Raw genomic sequence first — 19,754 nt, 5'->3', positions numbered from 1 at the left:
AAATGTTAAGTATTATGTTTTAATAACTAAATAATATTTAGATAAAATCAAGCTGAACATATATCGTACAATATCAGACTTAGTACATAGCCAGATTATAGATGTAGACCTGGCTAAATTTTTACAAGTTGAATACCCTATCATACCAAGCATTCAAGGAATACCCAAAATACATAAACACAGCACAAATCCCCAAATGAGACCTATTGTCTCAGGTGGTGGATGGAGCACAGAGCCACTTTCATTGTGTGTTGAAAAACATTTAAGACCAGTAATAGATAAGAATGAATATATTCTTAAAGATACGAAGCAATTTCTACTTGACTTGTACCAGTTTTTTAATCAAACACCAATGGGATCCAATATGCTTTTTGTTACTTTAGATGTCCAATCATTATTTACAATCATCCCCATTGCCCTAGGAGTCGTCACTATCAAGAAATATTTAACTAAGCACAGCCAATATACAGATCATAAAATAGATCTCATTACCATGTTCCTGGAAATCATATTGGAAAATAATGTTTTTGTCTATGACAATAAAATACACATCCAGCGTGATGGCGTGGCTATGGGCACGTGCCAATAGCTACGCCAACATGTTTTTAGCAATGTGGGAAGAAGTACTCTTTCAGAATGCATACCATCGTAAACACATCCAATTCTATAGACGTTTGTTGATTATGTCTTTTTTATTTAGGAAGGGAGTCAAGATAAATTAGATAGCTATATAGTCACAATAAACCATATGACTACCTAAAATTTACCTCAAAATATTCCGATACCAAAATTGAATATTTGGATGTATTTATAGAGCGGGTAATGAAAAATTATGAAAAATTATGTTAACACCGGAGTGCATAGAAAAGCATGCTATAGAAATACGCTCCTACATAGACGCAGTATGCATCCTCCATATATATTCAATAACATTACTAAAAGGACAGAGTATGAGAATATCTCAATTAAATGTTACAGAGAAAGGATATCAAGAAGAAATTAATAACTTTAAAATATAGACTCCTTCAACATGGATACAAAGAGAAATCCATACAGGTCTGCAAAATATTGATCAATTGAGGCAAGATAGAGCAACCCCATATTTTTCGGACAAAGTACAAATTTTTTGTCAAAAGGAAACTAGTACAAAGTTAAAAATACCTATGTACTACAGCAATGATTATAAAGATATAATGGCTATAACAGATAAACATTGGCGTATACTTACAAGTAATGAGGAGTCAAGGCAAACAGTAGGTGATAAACAGAGTTTTCCATATAAAAATAAACCTAACTTGAAGAGGCTCCCGTCTCATCCAACTAATACCAACAATCTGACCCATATTGGTACATAGTTGTTCTAAATGTAACTTTTGCACACACATTGAAACAGGGAATAGTTTTGTCCATCCCAAGACAAGACAATTTTACCAATTTCAGGTATCTGCCAATTGCAGTACAGAACATATAGTCTATTTAGCTATTTGTCAGAAATGCCAATCATTCTATGTCGGTAAAACCGATAGGATGCTCCGGACTAGAACAACAAAACATTTACATGCCATAAGGATAGGTTATACTATTAATGCACTTGCCAAACACGTTATGGCAGAAGGACCAGAGCATATTTTTAAATTTATGGTTATAGATCACATAGCCCCCATTATAAGAGAGGGGAATATCCACAACAACACTGAACACAAGGAAGTTAATCGGATAGTAAGATTAAGGGCAGATAAGATTAAGGACAGATAAGGGTAAGGGTCTGAATGAAAGAGCCTCGATTAAACCTATACTTAGAGCCAGACGCCTCACTACTAAGTAAGTATAATGCCCCCTATAGTTAAACCAAACTCACTATCTCATGAATCTTAGTTATTATCAATTACTATTACTTTCAACTTTAAACAAAAATATCATTAGGAATAAAAATGTATGAATAAATCTATTAAATTAGTATTTTTATCCATCTAACCAAGTTTTCAGCACGTACATGGTTTGAACTTTAATAAATTGTTTGTACAGTAAATATAAAAGGGTTGCTCAATCAGCCATTCCTACATATTTTTCATAATTACAATTACACATCATGGATAGATATTATAATGGTAGTATTAGTTGATGTTTCAGAGTTGGATTACGCCCATATGGAACTATATACTTCCTCGGTTTAATCATAATAGTTTTGTTCCTGACACTAGTAGAAACCAGGGAACAAGCATGAGCAATTTATCAGGATATTATGAAAGATACATGGCTGGAGTTGTACTTCAAATCGGAAGTGATGAGAAATGTTCAGCACTGTAATGTAAATCTATATATTACATTTAAGAGACATATTCATGGAATATATGTAGGATATCTATATATTTTTCCACGAAGTAAATATTCAGTACCGTCATGCTTTTATATTTATAATAAATGCCTTATTCAAACATGGCATCTAACAGACACTCTATAGTATATATGTAAGACATTTGTATTTTCTATACATATTTTTCATACACATTTTTTATAGTAACTCCATCTATACAAGATATACGAGTCAGCTAATCAACATCATTGCTACCAGCTGAATTATAGTTTATATTTTACAGCTACTAGCTGGTCTACAGCAGGTAAATGCACACAAGTTATGAGACAATTGTATTTTATCGCTCATAGTTAGTGATTAGACAGTGTTTTAAGGTTTGGAGTTACACATTACAAACCAGTGAATGTTAAACACCTGTTTAGTAGTTTAAAATAATATAGTCTTCAAGCATAGCGGCACAAGACTCTGAACCTCACGCACTAATAAAGGTAGCAAGCAGAAAACTGTTTATCCCGAGTCTGCATTCTGCTAATGCTTTATTATGAACATTTACATTGGAAGAGTAAGGTTATTAATGATACTGTTGTAATGTGTTTTCACTTTAATTACTCATAGCAATCTAATAGTTAATGTATATATATGTTTTCAGTGTACTAAATATAGATCGTCCATGTAAGGCATTTATGGTAAACCTAGGGATGAAGTACTTTTCAGTTGATTATGTGTTTAATACACTGGTCGAGTGCATGGAACAATTTGTCCCCCTTTCTTATAGTTAAAGTATTTCAGTTAAAAGCGATTTTAGCGTATACCATAAATTTTGGAAACACCTCATTGTAGCCGAATGGCAAGGCATAGTAGTCAATTTTACTTCACTGGCAAAATGTTATGGATTTTCGTCATTTTTTGAGTTTTACAGGGATAGATGAATAATATTATTTACAAATGAAACGAGATATCTGTTAATATTTTGTTGCATATATTTATTTTGAATGCATCTTATTGCCAGTGTAGATTAAATATTATAAGCAAGTCCAACAAACAACAGTTTACTAGTTAATAAGACTTGCTTCTATAAATCATTTATAATGACAAAGTACCATAATTATTGTAATAATCTACATTTGTTTTTTATTGTGCTTTTTATGATGAGTTTTTTTATTGTTATGGAAAGGGAGTTGAATGTCACTTTAAAAGTTTAACTGATTAATGAGATTTGACATGTACACAAGGGCTGAATAAGGATTTTCAAATTTTAACCTTCTGATGAAGCTAACGTGAAAGCGCTTACCTCTTTGTATACAAAATAAAACTCAGATTCTATTTTTATGAAAACAAACGTTCTTTGCTTTGTGGATAGTACAAGCTGGAGTTTTTGCTACGCTTTAGTTGCCCCTTGGTCATTATTTGGAACTGTTGTTATTCTATTAACTGCGAACAGAGAGGTATTTACTTTGTTGGGAACGTTTATTTATTCATTAGTTATAAAAAAAAAATTATAAAAATCTTAGACTTCTCTTCTCAAATAAATAATAATCCATCTAAAGGCAAGTCATACTTGTCAATCATATGTAAGATATTACAATTTAATTTGTTTCCCCTGAAATGTTATGCTGGAATTACTCGACAAAAATAAAGAAGAATTTTCTAAAAGTAAGAAACTATACTTAAAATCTGCAGGAAAATCAACGTCTTTTCGAAACTGGAAGATTTATACATGGAAATTTTACAAAGAATTTTGTTAACACCCCACAAAAGTGCTGACAACCCTCTCCTCCTCCCACATAACACAAATACTTGCGAGAGATGCAGCTATTTAGCCAAACTGGAGGCTGAGCTCTCTCAACTCAGGACTGGCAAGACCAGACAGGAGGAGAAGGCAACTACACACACCACAAAACCAGCCTCACATAATGCTACCACTCCACTGAATCAAACACATAAACACACAAAGACATACTCGGAGGCTCTGAGTAAAAATTTACCTAAACAGCAGAGGCCTCCAAAGCAGACACCCAAACAACTGCTACCTCAAGACACCCCACAAGCAACACATAAACCACAAAAGCAGTGTGCAAAGCAGTCACAGCCCTTAAGGCCAAATACAACACCAAACATACTTGTCATAGGTGACTCCATAGTCAGACACACTGACGTCCCACTCACCAGGCTGAACAAGGAGAGGGTCACAGTAAGCTGCCTATCGGGCGCTAGAATCCGCCACATAACACAAGCACTCGGGTCACTCCACAGCAAGTACAAATATGACACAGTCATTGTCCATGCTGGTGTGAACGACCTGAGACGCACCTCCCTGGACTGCATGAAAAGAGACATAGAGGAGCTCTCTGATTATGTAGCCCAGGCAGGTATGACCCTAACCCTGAGCAGTATCCTTCCTTCACCAAGAATGATGCCACAATATAGAGACAAGATGATCAGCTTTAACAATTGGCTTAATGTCTGGTGTCATTCAAAGGGGATCCAGTGTCTGTCTGCCTGGGATGACATGCTTGACAAGCCACGCTGCTCGCAAGGGACGGCTTGCACCTGTCACCCTGGGATTCCGGATATTGGCTAAGGCTCTTGCCACCCCCATAGTGCCTTTTTAGGCAAGGCTCAAATTCTAAACCTACCACCCTAGAAAACAAAATGGGAAGAAATTGAGGGTAATGCTGCTCAATGCCAGAAGTCTAAATCTCAAAATGCACGCACTCGAGGCCCTTCTCAGTATGGAGAACATCGATGTCTGTGCTGTAACTGAAACCTGGTTCAAGGCTCCTGAGAGCACCCGGCACTATTAGGTTTTACCTCATATCATGCGTTCCGGCCCCAAAACCCGGACCACTCCACAAAAGGAGGGTGTATCCATATTCATAAAGGATACTCACACCTCCAGGTTGGTGGCAACGCATGAAGCTTCGGAAACCATCCAGGTGCAACTAACAATAGGCAAAACTGCTCTACAAATTGTAGCATGCTACAGGCCACCCTCTCAAACTCAGGAACCCCACACAGCCTTCCTGAAGACACTGGAGGGTATAAATGTATCTCCAAACACCATCATATTGGGTGACTTCAACTACCGAATATAGACTGGGAACATTACTCAAGCCCTAACTTTCTAGCCCAACGGTTCCTGGAGTTCATAAATTCAAATGCCATGGAACAGCTAGTCACTGTTCCCACGAGAGGAGAAAATATACTAGATCTCATTGTCACAAACATGGGGACAAAATGCTCCACACCGGAAGTATATCCCTCATTGGTGAGATCTGATCATAAACTAATCTCACTGGAAATCCACATCCCGCCCCCACCCCAAACAAAAAAGACCATAGTGAAGAACTTCTCTAAAGCAAACTTCACACTACTCAAGACTGGTGTGGTATCCTTCAAGGCCCCCGAGTCAGAGGAAACCACAACCCAAGCTGCGTTAGCCCTTACAAATGCCTTCTATGAACACCTCCAGGACTGCATGGATCAGGCAATCCCAAATAAAACCAAGACTCTTTCCACAAAGGGCAAACGTCCAGTCTGGTGGACCCCAGCCATTAACAAACTTTACAATAAGAGGAGAAAGCTATTATATGATAGAACAAAATCCATAAAAGGGAAGTCACCCCTGATCATTATTAGTAAAAAAATACGAGCACTCATAAAATCAACTAAGGCCAATTTTGAGAGAAAAATTGCCATGGATTCAAAGGACAATCATAAGGCCTTTTTCAGCTATGTTAGGAACCTGGGTGGAAACTCACAGATATGCTCAGAATTAGTCCAAAATGATACAAAAATCACTGAACCCACAGACATTGCCAACATACTGGCAGACAGGTTCAGTGCAAACTTCACCCCCCTCTCCCCCCCGAGTGTAGCCTCCCGGACATCTCAAATGCGCAGGTGAAAGCTGCTCTCTCTAAAGCTAAAAACACAGCATCAATGGGACCGGATGGTGTCCCCGGCTGTGTGCTACACGAGCTAAATGAGGAATTAAACCCGCACATAAGGCAGCTGTTTAATCTCAGCCTTACCACAGGATACGTGCCCAAGGAGTGGCGTACGGCAACTGTGGTCCCACTCCACAAAGGTGGCGCCTCTACGGACCCTGGTAATTACCGCCCCATAAGCTTAACAAGTCTAGTCTGCAAAGCTATGGAGAGGATCATAATGGAGCTCATAAACAAAGATATAGGGGACTTGCAGACATTGGACCCGACCCAGTTTGGCTTTGTCAAGGGAAGATCATGCCTTTTGAACTTGGTCGACTTCTTGAAATAGTCACCAAGGCCATTGATGAGGGAAAGGCAGTCCATACAGCCTACCTTGACCTTGCAAAGGCTTCGACACAATACCCCACTTGGGTATTGTAGAAAACTTACCAGCTTAAATGTAAACCCATATGTCACAAGATGGGTTGCAAACTGGCTTAAGGACAGAACCCACAGGGTTAGAGTTGCTGGCGCTGTGTCAGACTCCAAGCCGGTCACAAGTGGTGTCCCACAGGGCTCGGTCCTTGGCCCCTATTGTTTGGCATCTACTTCTCAGAAGTACAGGCCAACATGGGAGGACTTTGGCTGACAAAGTTTGCAGATGACTGCAAACTGGGCGCCATAGTGGAAAGTGCATCGGACACTGATATCCTTCAGAAGGGACTCACGGAAACAGATAGCTGGTGCCAGAGCCATGGCCTGAAGTTAAACGCCAAAAAATGTATAGTCATACCCTTCGGGAAAAACAAGGTAACCCCAAGCTACCATATAGGTGGCAATCCACTAAGCACAGAAGAGGTTATCAGGGACCTGGGGACCCAGGTTGACAGTGGCCTTTCTTTTGACACTCACATTGCTAAAGTGGTTAGAAAGACCTTCTACATTGCCCACCTGATCGGGATTCACATCCAGATCTAGTGAGGTCATTGTTCCCCTGTACTCTTCACTTATCAGACCAATGATCGAGTACAATGCCCCATTCGGGATGTATCTCACCCGACATCTGCAGCAATTGGAGAGACCCCAAAAGTTCCTCACCAAAAGGATAAAGGGACTCCAAAATCTGTCATATGCTGCCAGATTGAAGAAACTCCAGCTCTATTCAGTCGCATACCGTCTGCTCAGAGGTGACATGTGCCTGACATACAAGGCCATGTCCAACCCGGAATTAATGGACATGCTCCACCTCAAAAATCCAAATCCACCAAAACCACTAGAGCAAGCGACTTAAACCTTAGCACGGATATAAATAGGATGTGCTGGAGGGATAGATTTATCACTCAGAGACTCCCTATGCTGTGGAATAAAATCCCGGTCCATGTGAGGCAGAGCACCTCGCGGACTCTGTTCAAGAGAAATCTAGACCTGTGGATGGGAGATCGTAGGTTTACCCCAGGAATCATCTCTGGGTCACTGCTGGACAGAGGCACAACAAACTAATGGGCACAGTATTTTTTCATATAAGGGGTGGCGTAAGCCACAATAATTTGGGCTAGGCTTATAAATGCCTTAGGGCAGATAGCCTAGTATAAACCTATGAACCTATGAACCTATGTTTATCAGAAAAAAATAAAATGACTAGAACTGCAATGAAGCCCTTGATGCAGATTGGGTTTATATGATCACAGAATGGAATAGTGTGTCATCTTTCTGGACCGATTTTAGAAGCTTTTGCCGAGCACTGTGGTCAGATAATTGCACTATTACAAATTCCTTGATTTTGTTCAATGTCCCAGATGTTATTCTAGTATCGCAAATAGTGCTTCTTTGCTCTGTCCTAGCTATTGCTAGGAAAGTTATAACTAAAGACTGGAAATGTACAACTATTCTCTCTTTTCCTGGTGAATTTATCTATCTAGCCAAATCAGTTTGTAAAAATGAGAACTAGAAATGTAAGTCATCAATGTATAGCCTGGCAGAATTTTAAAAGTACTAAATGGTTTTATGTATATAATTCTTGTTATGGGCATTATAGTTTTATTTTGTTTCAAACTGTTGAATCATTGTTGGAATATGTAAAATCAAACAAAAATGTAAAAAAAAATAAATAACTATTTACACTTATAGGGAATATTTCAAGCAGATAATAGGGGTTGCCATGGGTGCTTTTTTAGCCCCAGTCTTCACCAACATGGCTTTATGGTTGTGGGAAGTGAAGTATGTATTTGCTTCTGGGTATACGAGAATCATCAATAAAAAACACAGCAAGTTTTCCCCTCCATAGACACCTAGCTCTCCAATGCTCAGCTCCCACTGAACCTAAAGAAAAAAGGAAACAAAAAGCTCCTTTTCACCCACAAAACACACAAATACGACAAAACAAACTTCAAGATCTTGCCAGCTAACAATACTGAAATTGAACTGGCTCAGCATACAAAACTACTAGGAGTCACAACTGATGATAGTATTTTGTATGTGGAGGTCAAACTCAGAAAACCCAACAAAAATTAGGCACCCTATACAGGAATGCAAACTTCCTCACTGCATCTACAAAAATTACCCTGGCCAAAACCTACCTCTTGTCCCAACCAATATACGAGGTCCCAATCCCAACGAAATTATATAGCTCCCTAAATAAAAACCCTTTAAGCCTGCTATAGCAAAAATTGCCAAATTTGCCATAAATGCAATCCTCTCAGGACTGTGAAGCCTATGCTTTCTCCAAGATGGCTTGAGCTCCCCCTCCATCTCTAATACAGTTTACTAGTTTATACAATATCATCCACAACCCACTACCTTGTCCTGCTCTTAGCCCATTAATCAACTTTTATATCCCAAACATCTGAGATCTGAAGACAAACATCTTTTTCTCACAATTTATAAACCGAACAAAACCCCAGACCTAAACATTTACTCCTGCTCTGTGGCAAAACTATGGAAATCCCTTCCTTTAAATATCAAAACTGCTATTAACCTGCCCTGCTTCAAAAGCTCTCAAAGAATGTTTTAACAAAGCTTGGATTTGCTCCTGCATTAGCTCGGGCTGAGGTACACTTATACCTTTTCTACCTCTTTTATTCTATCCCTGCTACTGAACATACCCTACCCTCCCTCTACAAATACTAACTTGAGGTTATACTTGTACCTTTTCTACATACATACATCCCTACTATCCCCTTTATCTACTCTTACTATCCTACCCTTTCACCAATAAAATCTATTATATCTTATGACCTCTAGAATATTAATACATTATATAAAAATTATCTGCTATGTAAATAATCCTGCATTTTCCTATTATCAGGTTTTTCCTATTTGTGCTTGAATGAATGGTGGCTTTATGTCTCTTGAACTTTTCATTCTGACAAACTAGTATAATACTTTTTTGTTCTTGAATGTTATGACTGTCATGTTTTTCATTCTAACAAACTCATGTGTTACCCGTATGTATCTATGAATCCCCATTAGAAACCCAAAATCCCACTTACCTGAGATGAAAAACCCAACATCCAGGAAGACTGACTGCCCAGAACACAGACAAAACACGAACGGTAATTAACTGATCGCAGAACCCACATACACACCAACACCGAAGCACACAAACACCCACCCATGTGGGGGACTGCACCCCCTACATACACACAGCTAAAGAAACCAGCTCCGAGATCGCACTACCAAGTAGGTAAGGAGCAAAGGTCAGCATGCTGGCCAAGTGGTTGCTTACAGTTAGTGATCTGTAAGTGTTCCGGATGGTTGGCTTTCTTGAATATCAAGATTTTTGTCTTGGTCTTTTGAGTTTCGGGCAAGTCGGATTTTGAGCTTTTCTGCCCATACCTCTGCTGAAAATGGGTACTTTATAGAACAGTCAGACTTGCGTGATAAATAAACTACTACAGATATTTGGACAACATACTAATTCTATGGGAAGACGACATGGGAAAAAATACCTCAACTCAGACATTATATGAATTCAACCATTTTTTTATCTAGTAGAATCCGATAGTTTTACATAATTTTAGGACAGGGTGCTGCATATCTGATAAAGAACAGTTTGCTTTACTTAAACTTCTAATAATCACACCCATTTGCAGAAAATCATTTTCATGTGATCTGTACACAGTATGCAGTAACCTACTTATAGTACCCCAATGGGGCAGCACATGTGGGCACATCAGCCTAGCAACTTCTTATGATTCAACATATACAAGTGCACATCAAGCAGATTAGGAACATGCAGTGGTTAAATGCAATTTATTTTGGTCAAACCATCCTGCAAGACAGTACACACAAATAACCTTCAAACTGAACCTAAACAATAACCAAAAAATAGGTGTGTTGGTGCCTCAATGTCCACAGTACTGCAAAATGCAGAAAACCAGTATACCAATCCATTTTTTACAAATCACTGTAACACTGTGCTCAATTACTGACTGCAGATACTTGAGATCATTCGTGCTCAGAGAACATATCAGTATATAAATAGCAGGGAGAAACCACAAAGGTTCCTCACAAGGAAAATTCACAGTCTTCAGCATCTGTCCTATGTGGATCATCCGAAATCACTATCACTTTATTCTGTTTCATACATACTACTCAAGAGGTGATCTCTGCCTTGCATACAAGGCAATCGCTGATCCTGCTTTATTGGAAATGCTGCATCTCCATAAGTCAAATGGTACACGAGTCACTCACTCTAAAGATCTTAACCTGGTATGTGACATTAATACAACCTGCTGGAGGACAGATTTGTCTCCCAGAGATAACCACACATTTAGAACAGACTCCCACTTCATATCAAACAGTGCACCTCATTGGCCTTCTTCAAATGCAATCTGGACACCTGGATGGGCAACTTTAAATTCAACCCAGGGTTTCCAACTGTGTCCCTCTTGGACATGGCATTAATTGCTGAACGTGGAAATAAGGGTAGAACTTGGCTAGGCTTGTAAGGGCCTTAGGGACATCAGCCTAGCAACTTCCTACGATCCAACATATACAAGAAGTGCACATCAAGCAGATTAGGAAAATGCAGTGGTTAAAGGAAATTTATTTTGGTCAAACCATCCTGCAAGACAGTGCACACAAATAACCTTCAAACTGAACCTAAACAATAACCAAAAAATAGGTGTGTTGGTGCAAAGAAAACCATAAACCAAAGAAAAAAAGCACCAAAGGAACCGTGGATACCAATTAATCAGCCTTTGAACATTTAAAGTACCAAGTGCACTTGGCACTTTAAATGTTCAAAGGCTGATTAATTAGTTAATTGACTGGTTTGCAGTTATTGGAGGGAGAGTACTTAAATGTGGAGCATATTCTTAGTCAGTTGTTCTGATGAAGTCATTTTAATTGTGATGAAAGCACTTACCATGAATTACTTTGGATGATTTTATTTATTTATTTTATTAAAAAGCAGTATCCACGGTTTCTTTGGTGCTTTTTTCTTTGGTTTATGAATCTAAACAATGCAATGCACTACTTATAGCTAGTCAAACTTTCCTTACAACTCAGGTCACTCATGATAGGGACTCAAATGAGTTTCCAGTTTTACACCTAACCTGATAACACAAAGTTGCACAACTATTTAACAAGCAACACTTAAACGATCCTCTTTTCAAATGCAGCTAAATTATAGAATATCTAGGATCATAGGAAATTAGTAGACTATTGGCCCAGAGGCCCTTATAAGCCTGGCCCATGCATAGACAAATCAGCACCTGATGCCCCTGTCCAGCAGGGACACAGGAGGAATCCAGGGATGTATTTTCTATTTCCCCAGTTAGTTATCCAGATAAAGTGGTACTCTGCTTGATGTGGAGAGTGTCTCTGGGACACAAATCTGTCCTGCCACCAAGTCCTACTGATGTCACAGACCAGGCTGCGGCCTCGTGTGCATGTTACTTGAGTGGAGCTTGACTTGTGGATATATGCAGCAGTCCCATCAAGGTGGGGTCAGATCGCCTTCTATGCCAGACAGAGGTCACCTCTGAGGAGTCGGTATGAAACAGGGCGATACTGTAGTTGAGGGCCTCACCAGATGCGCAGTAGCAAGCCATGCCCAAAACCCACCCCCGTGATGTCATTTATGAATATGCATTCCCTCCCAATGTACAACCGAAGGAAAAAAAAAGTGCACTTGACATTGTAATAGGATAGTAAATATAACAGTAAACTGAAAGTATGGCATGAACCGACATTTTTTTTAAACACTTTCGACTTTGGGGTATTTCAGTTTCTTAAGAGGACTGCCAACTGCTAAAATTATGGATTTGATACAACGTGTATGTAATAGCTTCTTATTTAAACTAAAGTGTTTCCGTTGTCACAGTGCTTTTAATAGTCAAAACAGTCACCAAAATCTCATATTGACACACTGAACGGTTATGTGCTGTCAGTACAGCACGCGATTGTAACGAAGTGTAACCGCTTCTTTCTTTCACTCAGTTGTGGGGTTAAGTCTAAGTATTACAGGGTGTTGCAGCAGGACTGAACTTTGATATGCACATAGTGTATAATGGCAAGTTTCAATTGACCTAAAATGTAAAAAAAAAATAAATATATATATATATATATATATATATATATATATATATATATATATATATATAGAGAGAGAGAGAGAATCTGCCAGTTTGTCGAAAACCCCAAGTAATATGCAGACCGGGTTGTCACTCAATTTGTGACACACCCACTTCTGCGCGAAAGGAACTGGTGAGGCCCTCAACTACAATATCGCCTGAAACAGAGTAGAGGGATAGGGCTTTTAGCATGTGTATGGTAGATTTTTGAGGCCCTGGATTCTCCTGGTGAAGAACCTCTGTGGTCTCTCCAGCTGCTGCATGTGCTTTGAGAGGTACATGCCGAATGGGGCACAATACTCAATATGGGCCCTTATAAGGAAAGAATACAGGATCTGCCGTGGTGGTGCTGCGGTAGCGTTCGCGTCACAGTAAGACGCTGTCCGGTTCGACTCTCAGCTAGAGAGAGTCTTCTGCGTGGAGACATGCGTGAATGGGCCTTCCTTCGTTGAAGGTTGTGCGTCAGGGCTGGCAACTCGGTACGTAAAAATCAACTGCCAATCATTAGCGGACCGGAGTTCCGCTGCGGCGACCCCTAACCGGGAAAAGCCGAACGACCCAACAACATAAGGGAAGAATACAGGGATGTTATGACCTCCTTGTCCCTGGATGAGATAATCTTACTTATGAGGTGGGCCATGTAGAAAGCTTTACGTACAATGGAGCAACATGGTAGTCAAAAATCAGATTGCTATCAATCTGGGTGCCCAAATCCCTCACGACTGACTGCGTGCTTAGAATGTTGTTATTAATAAACTGTGGGGACATCGCTCTCCCCAAAGGGGATGATGATGCATTTTTTTGTATTCAGCTTGAGGCCATGTTTCTGGCACCAGTCATTTATTTGGGTGAGACCCTCTTGGAGGATGTCCACATCACTAATGGAATGGAAGACGGCTCCCAACTTGCAGTCATCTGCAAACTTGGTCAGCCATAGTCCACTGGTTTTGGCCTGTACCTCAGAAAAGTACATCCCAAATAAGAGGCACCAAGACCGAACCCTGGGGTACGCCACTCGATAAGGGTCTACTGCTTGAGGTGGCTTCCCCTAGTTTGACTAGGTGGGTTCCATCAGTGAGCCAGTTGGTTACCCATCTGGTAATATATGGACTGATAACTAGCTGAAAGTGTTTATCTATTAAGCCCGAGTGGGGAATAGCATCGAAGCCTTTGGCCAGGTCAAGGTAGGTGGTGTGCACAGTCTTCTCCTCATCCATGTCTTTGGTGACTGTCTCAAAAAAAATCGACTAAATTTAACAGACATGACCTCCCCTTGACAAAGCCAAACTGTGTGGGATCGAGTGTTCAGAGGTTGCCAATGTCCTTGTTAATGAGGTCCATGATAATCCGTTCCATGGCCTTGCAGATCAGGCAGCGACACTGTAGTGGAGGGGCTCACCAGATGCGCAGTAGCAAGACCCACCCAAAACCCACCCATTCATGAATATGCATTCCCTCCAAATGTACAACCAAAGAAAAAGCGAACTGACATGTTAATACGACTGTATATATAACAGTAAACTGTTACCAACATCTGTAATTAACAGGTTTTATTGCACTATAATCTGTAATGAATAATTATTATTGTACTATAATCCGCAAAGAAACGAAACCGTGAAAACAAATGTCATCAGGATTTTTACTATGTTAGCATTAAAGTTCTCTTTATCACAGTCAGAATGTGATGATGGTTCAGTGTCCCAATTAATGTCCAAACGGACACTTTTTTTCTTTTGGTGCTGGTGTCACATCTGACTCTTCCTCAGTGTCACTGGCAGGAGAGCTTTACTAAGAACAGCTTCTTGGGAATTCACGTATGTGATTCAGCAAGTTAACAAATAAAGTATCAAAGTCATTGCCATATCTGCTTCTCCACACAAACTCGTCCAGGTAAGCTAGGCACCATGTGCGGACGAGTGTGCCATTCATGCCCTTAAAAGTGTCGCTTATTTTTGTGTACATTTAATATTTTAAGTGTTATGTATGCACGAGCAAATTAAATATGCAGACCGGGTTGTCACTCAATTTGTGACACGTCCACTTCTGCGCACTGGTGAGGCCCTCAACTACAGTATCGCCGATCAGGCTAGTTAGGCTGATAGGTCTATAATTTCCCAGATCAGTGGACATTCCACCTTTGAGCAAAGGGATGACAGTGGCTGTCCTCTACTCAGCTGGGAGAAAACCGGTACTCAGGCTTTGGTTGAATAGGGCGCCTAATGGTGCTGCAAGTTCCTGTCTAATTCATGTAGGATGCAGCCTGGGATGTTATCAGGTCCCATGGAGGCTGTATTTTTTGCATTTGAGAGAGTAGATGATGACCTGATCCCTAGTTATAAAAGGAAAGGGGACGGATACTCTGAATATTCATACATATGTGTAAAAAACTGTGCAACAACAAAATGCTACCGATTTCAATCCTAGTGTTTATTATGTACAAAATAATTATTAAACAAAGTACATCCCACTGAAGAATGAAAGCCCTCATAATCTGTACATTGTTAAAAGTAGTCATCACTAATTTTTCTATTTATAGATAGGCCATTATCACGTTCCTTCAACCACTACATCCTCTGGCGGCATATTAATGGTGCGGTTCAACAACAATCATGGACATGCATAAACAAGTACGTCTGGAAACTCTCCAATTATAATAAAAATATTTACACACACATATATATATATATATATATATATATATATATATATATATATATATATATATATACACATATACATACACACACACACACACACTCGGCACTCGCTGATGTCTCATAAGCTAAGAGTTCAAAAATAACAAAGAATTAAAAATGGTTAGAATCCCTTAAGACACACTCAAAATATACATGCTTCACAAATCCCAGCACTGCCTCTATTAGCAGAGTCGTCCCCCCCCCCCCCCCCCAATGTCTCTCTCCATTCACATCTACCTCAGACACACAAGTGTCTACAACAGTAAAAGGAAAATAAGTGTGTAAATATCCCTTTACAGTCGCATACAAAATTAAGACAATCCCATAAGTGTGAAAGTCAATGTTTTTTTTTGTTAAAAATGCACCGAATATACGTATACAATTTTATATCAAAATCTCTCTGAAAGGTTATGAATATTACTGCCAAAAAAATGTCAAAAATCTACCTGAAATGCATACAATGTCCCCTATATCAACGTACTTTTTCGTATATGTCACCATACTGTAAATTGTATAACTTTGGTAAATTAAAAATAAACAAAAATTCTATATTTTATTCAGTACCTATACCGCACAGCTACAACTGAAATAGTATCCAACCGGATCCGTGTGATGACCGCACAACCGCATTCGAACAAAAACTCCGTGACAATAAATGTACAAGATATGAAAAACTGGGACATCAAAACATACAGGGCGATATTTATACAGTACTGATATTACATGCAAAGCTTTTAGAAACTGCTCTGTTATTTCTATATGCACAGATACACACAGCAACCCCCAATAACTTCGCTTCACATCTTAATTATTAAGACACTGGACAAATGCAAGTAATAAACACAATGCACGCTCTGTATGCATACGAAGTTTAAAAACAAACACGCATTATTCATATTAGCTCTAAATGGGCGATATGCCACCTGCTGAACACAAAATAACGGATCCAGGAAATGCACCAGGTGAGGGAAACACCCGCAAACTAATAGATCTTATAGATCTTGTAGAGATCATCCTCTAAAGGTAAAAGTAACTCGTGAGAAATGAGTTAACCTATGGCACTTTGAGGGAAAATGATAACCCCCCCCCCCCCCCAAAAAAAAAAATCATCAGAAGACTGAAACTGCTGTGATACTTCTTAACACAAATGCAGTGTGGACAAATGCAGTGTGGTGGAAACATGGAAAAAATTATTACAATAAAGGTGTGTAAATAAAAGAACTCTAAAAACTATTACAAGGCCATAAGTCCCAAACAATTCACAATACGCTATCCTAATCCAGCCAGCAGAAAGCCAGCAGTCTAACAGACTAGCTTATCACACCACTCCTGCCAATTAGCACTACAATAATAAAGCCCATCACCAGCGCACTGTCCGGCCGGCCTTTACATGCACCATTGCATAAACGGAGCTTCTTACCTCAGTCACCGACCACCACCTCCTCGTTTGTGACTACCAGTACACCCTGGTGCCAGTGATCCAAGCGCGTGGCTGGCACTCTCCCCCCCAAACAACCCGTTTCTCCAGCTAAAGCTGCTACAGCAGCAGCAGGTTATCCACACCGGCCTCCCTAAGTATTACAAGGAATACAGAAGTCCATCTACACGTTCCCAGACAAGTACTGCAAGAGTCTCATATCTTAAACGTCATACTGTCTCTCCGGCCTGTAGTTGTAACTCTAAAATCAAAAACCATTTTTTCACGAATGGCTTTGTGGGATATGTAGTTTCTCCATGTCACAGGACCTCTGAATTTCGTAAGTTTAAAACAAGATGTTTCGTCGGGGATGCTGTTTAGTTCACTTTTTAGTTCTCATTCCTCTTGCAAAGTACACTGAAGCGCAAAGCATAGGGTTGTCACATTTTCACTTGCCTAAAATGGAACAATATTTTGCATGACAAACTATCCCCATATCCTGTTCAAAGAACCGGGCATCTTTTTTTTTTGCCAAAATAAAACCTCACTTTTTAGAAATTGAGTCGCTGCGTCTCTGTGTAATATTGAGTTAAAATATAAAACAATTACTTCATGCAAGTATTAGATGACAGTATGATTATTTGTGGTCCTCGGTAAAGGAAGTTTGCCATTTTCATGTTTTCGCGGTCATTTGTCTAACTGGTGACAGTGTTAATCAACAGGTGGAGTCGAGAAAATGTAGAATAGTGGTGGGTGAACAAACTAAGAAAAAAAATTACGCATTGTAGGAGAGGTATGTGGTAACATAACAAAATACAAATTAAACATGTAAAATTTGTGTTGCATAAACAGAGCTACCACTTGTCTTGATGTCGTATCTGAAACGCAATTAAAAGCTTCAGCTGACAGTGACACTGATTTTTCACCAACTTTTGTATTGTCCTTGTGTGACAACCCCACGCTGGGCCAGTAATCAATGAGCCTCGGTCCTCACCACTGGCACTAGAGAGGGACGTTCACTTGGAATACAGATGGACACACTCAGTAGTTCCAGATGCAGACCTGTCTGCTTCAAGCACAGTTTCCCTTAAGAGCACACACTCAGCCCGGGTTCTGGGTTTCTCTATCTCTATCCCTCCAGGTCCCCAATAAGACTCCCCACTGGTACAGCTGCAGAGTTAGGTCCTCAGCCGAGCGCGCAAGCTAAGTCCTCCACCACTATCTCTGTGAAACCAATGCTTCTTGTCCCTGCTCCAAGTAGCTGACACACCTGGGAAAAGCTTGCACATGTTTACTAACTATGCCCCTTCTGACAGACTATAAGGTAGTTATCACTGCCACCAGGCACTACAAAGCCAGCTACCTAAGGCTCTTGCAAGGGTACCAGATTATACTCAGTGAAATTTAATAGTAATACAAATGCTAATGTTGACCAAATAGCAAGGCTTTCAGAAGTGGCCAGAGTTATCACCAAATAAATATATGCAAATACCCTCAAAACTTAAATATGTTTCTAAAAGGACCAGTCACAATGAGAAGTTTAAATATATTTAATAATAAAAGGACATGAAAATGCTAAATATCTATTTACAGTAAACACCAGTGTTTCAATCACAGGAAATATTAAAAATAACATAGCTGGAAAGGTTCACGCAGTTACAGGAAAAAACAATACTTAACTATTCTCACTATATATTCCTGACTGATCTAGAGAACTACTGCTCCTACTTACTGAATAGAGCAAAGCACGATGATGTGGGTGAGTAGTCCTTGTTGTCAAATCCAAGACAGAATACCGAGAGTAATCTCTCACTAATATCTAAATATTATTTCTGGTTTACAGAATGACATCACACACATCTGGTCATCTAGCTCTGTTTCCCATGCTATCACCAACACTAGAAGCTGCCAGGATTTAGCACCTACAAGTCAATAATAGACACACAAGAGCATTGCTGAGATTTGGTGCAGCTGCTGGAAGTCATAAAACTCTTCTTTCTTCATATAGGAGCTAATAAACCATACTTCTTGCAGACACTGTGTCTCTGGCCAACACGAAAGGACTCTGGCTGACAAAGTTCACAGAAGATTGCAAGTTGGGAGCCATAATTAACTCCCCAAGTGATGTTGACATCCTACAGAAAGGTCTCACTGAGACCAATGACTGGTGTCAGAACCATGGCCTAAAGCTCAATGCCAAAAATGTGTTGGCATCCCCTTTGGGAAAAAAACAGTTCCCATGAATTACCACATCGATGGTAGTCCACTGAACCAAAATTACTGAAGCTGTATATAGTGGTGTCAAAAGATTTTAATACTCTTAACATATACTGGAAGAATCACGCAGATAAAAGTAAGCAAAAAGGTTTATTTTACATGCATGGAGACATGCTACAAAGTACATGGTATGTCAGCAGTCTAAATTCTGTACATTTCACATGGGTTTTTATACCCTCTCCTGCACGTACACAGTGGCTGGTTACTAGACAAGGAATTTCACTCAAAGCTATAAATTCACATCCTGGAGCCTTAGATGGTCAGAGGTCAGGCACAAGATAAGCTTGTGCCTGGATCAAGGTATCATCTGTGCATTCCTCTTTGGTCAGCAAATCCTTTAAAAGAAAAACAACTTATTTTAGCTTATTTGTTTGCACGGAATGCAGTTTCACATTTTAACCCTTACTATACATGATACAAAGATGTTGAACACAAAGATTCTTACTACATTTCCCCCCTAACAACACTTTGTATCATCAGTAATACATTTTATTCATACAGTTTTTCGCATGACTCGTGTTCTGTATATTCAGAAAAATA

The 19,754-nt window shown here is 39.6% G+C and overlaps 1 protein-coding gene across 1 annotated transcript in view; it reads right to left on the bottom strand.

Moving 5' to 3' along the window:
* DCAF1 (DDB1 and CUL4 associated factor 1) overlaps positions 1 to 17,299 on the bottom strand; it is a gene marked incomplete in the record, with an annotated part of 1,406,260 nt that extends 1,388,961 nt beyond the window's left edge. The window contains 1 exon segment of the mRNA XM_044078852.1: positions 16,941 to 17,299.
* Between the last annotated feature and the right edge of the window lie 2,455 nt (positions 17,300 to 19,754).

This window comes from Protopterus annectens, chromosome 7.part1 (assembly GCF_019279795.1).
Source record: "Protopterus annectens isolate FY-2018-M chromosome 7.part1, PAN1.0, whole genome shotgun sequence".
Taxonomy (NCBI): Eukaryota; Metazoa; Chordata; order Ceratodontiformes; family Protopteridae; genus Protopterus; species Protopterus annectens.
Note: the sequence above shows the minus strand (reverse complement) of the source record. Positions and strands in the feature narration are given on the sequence as shown.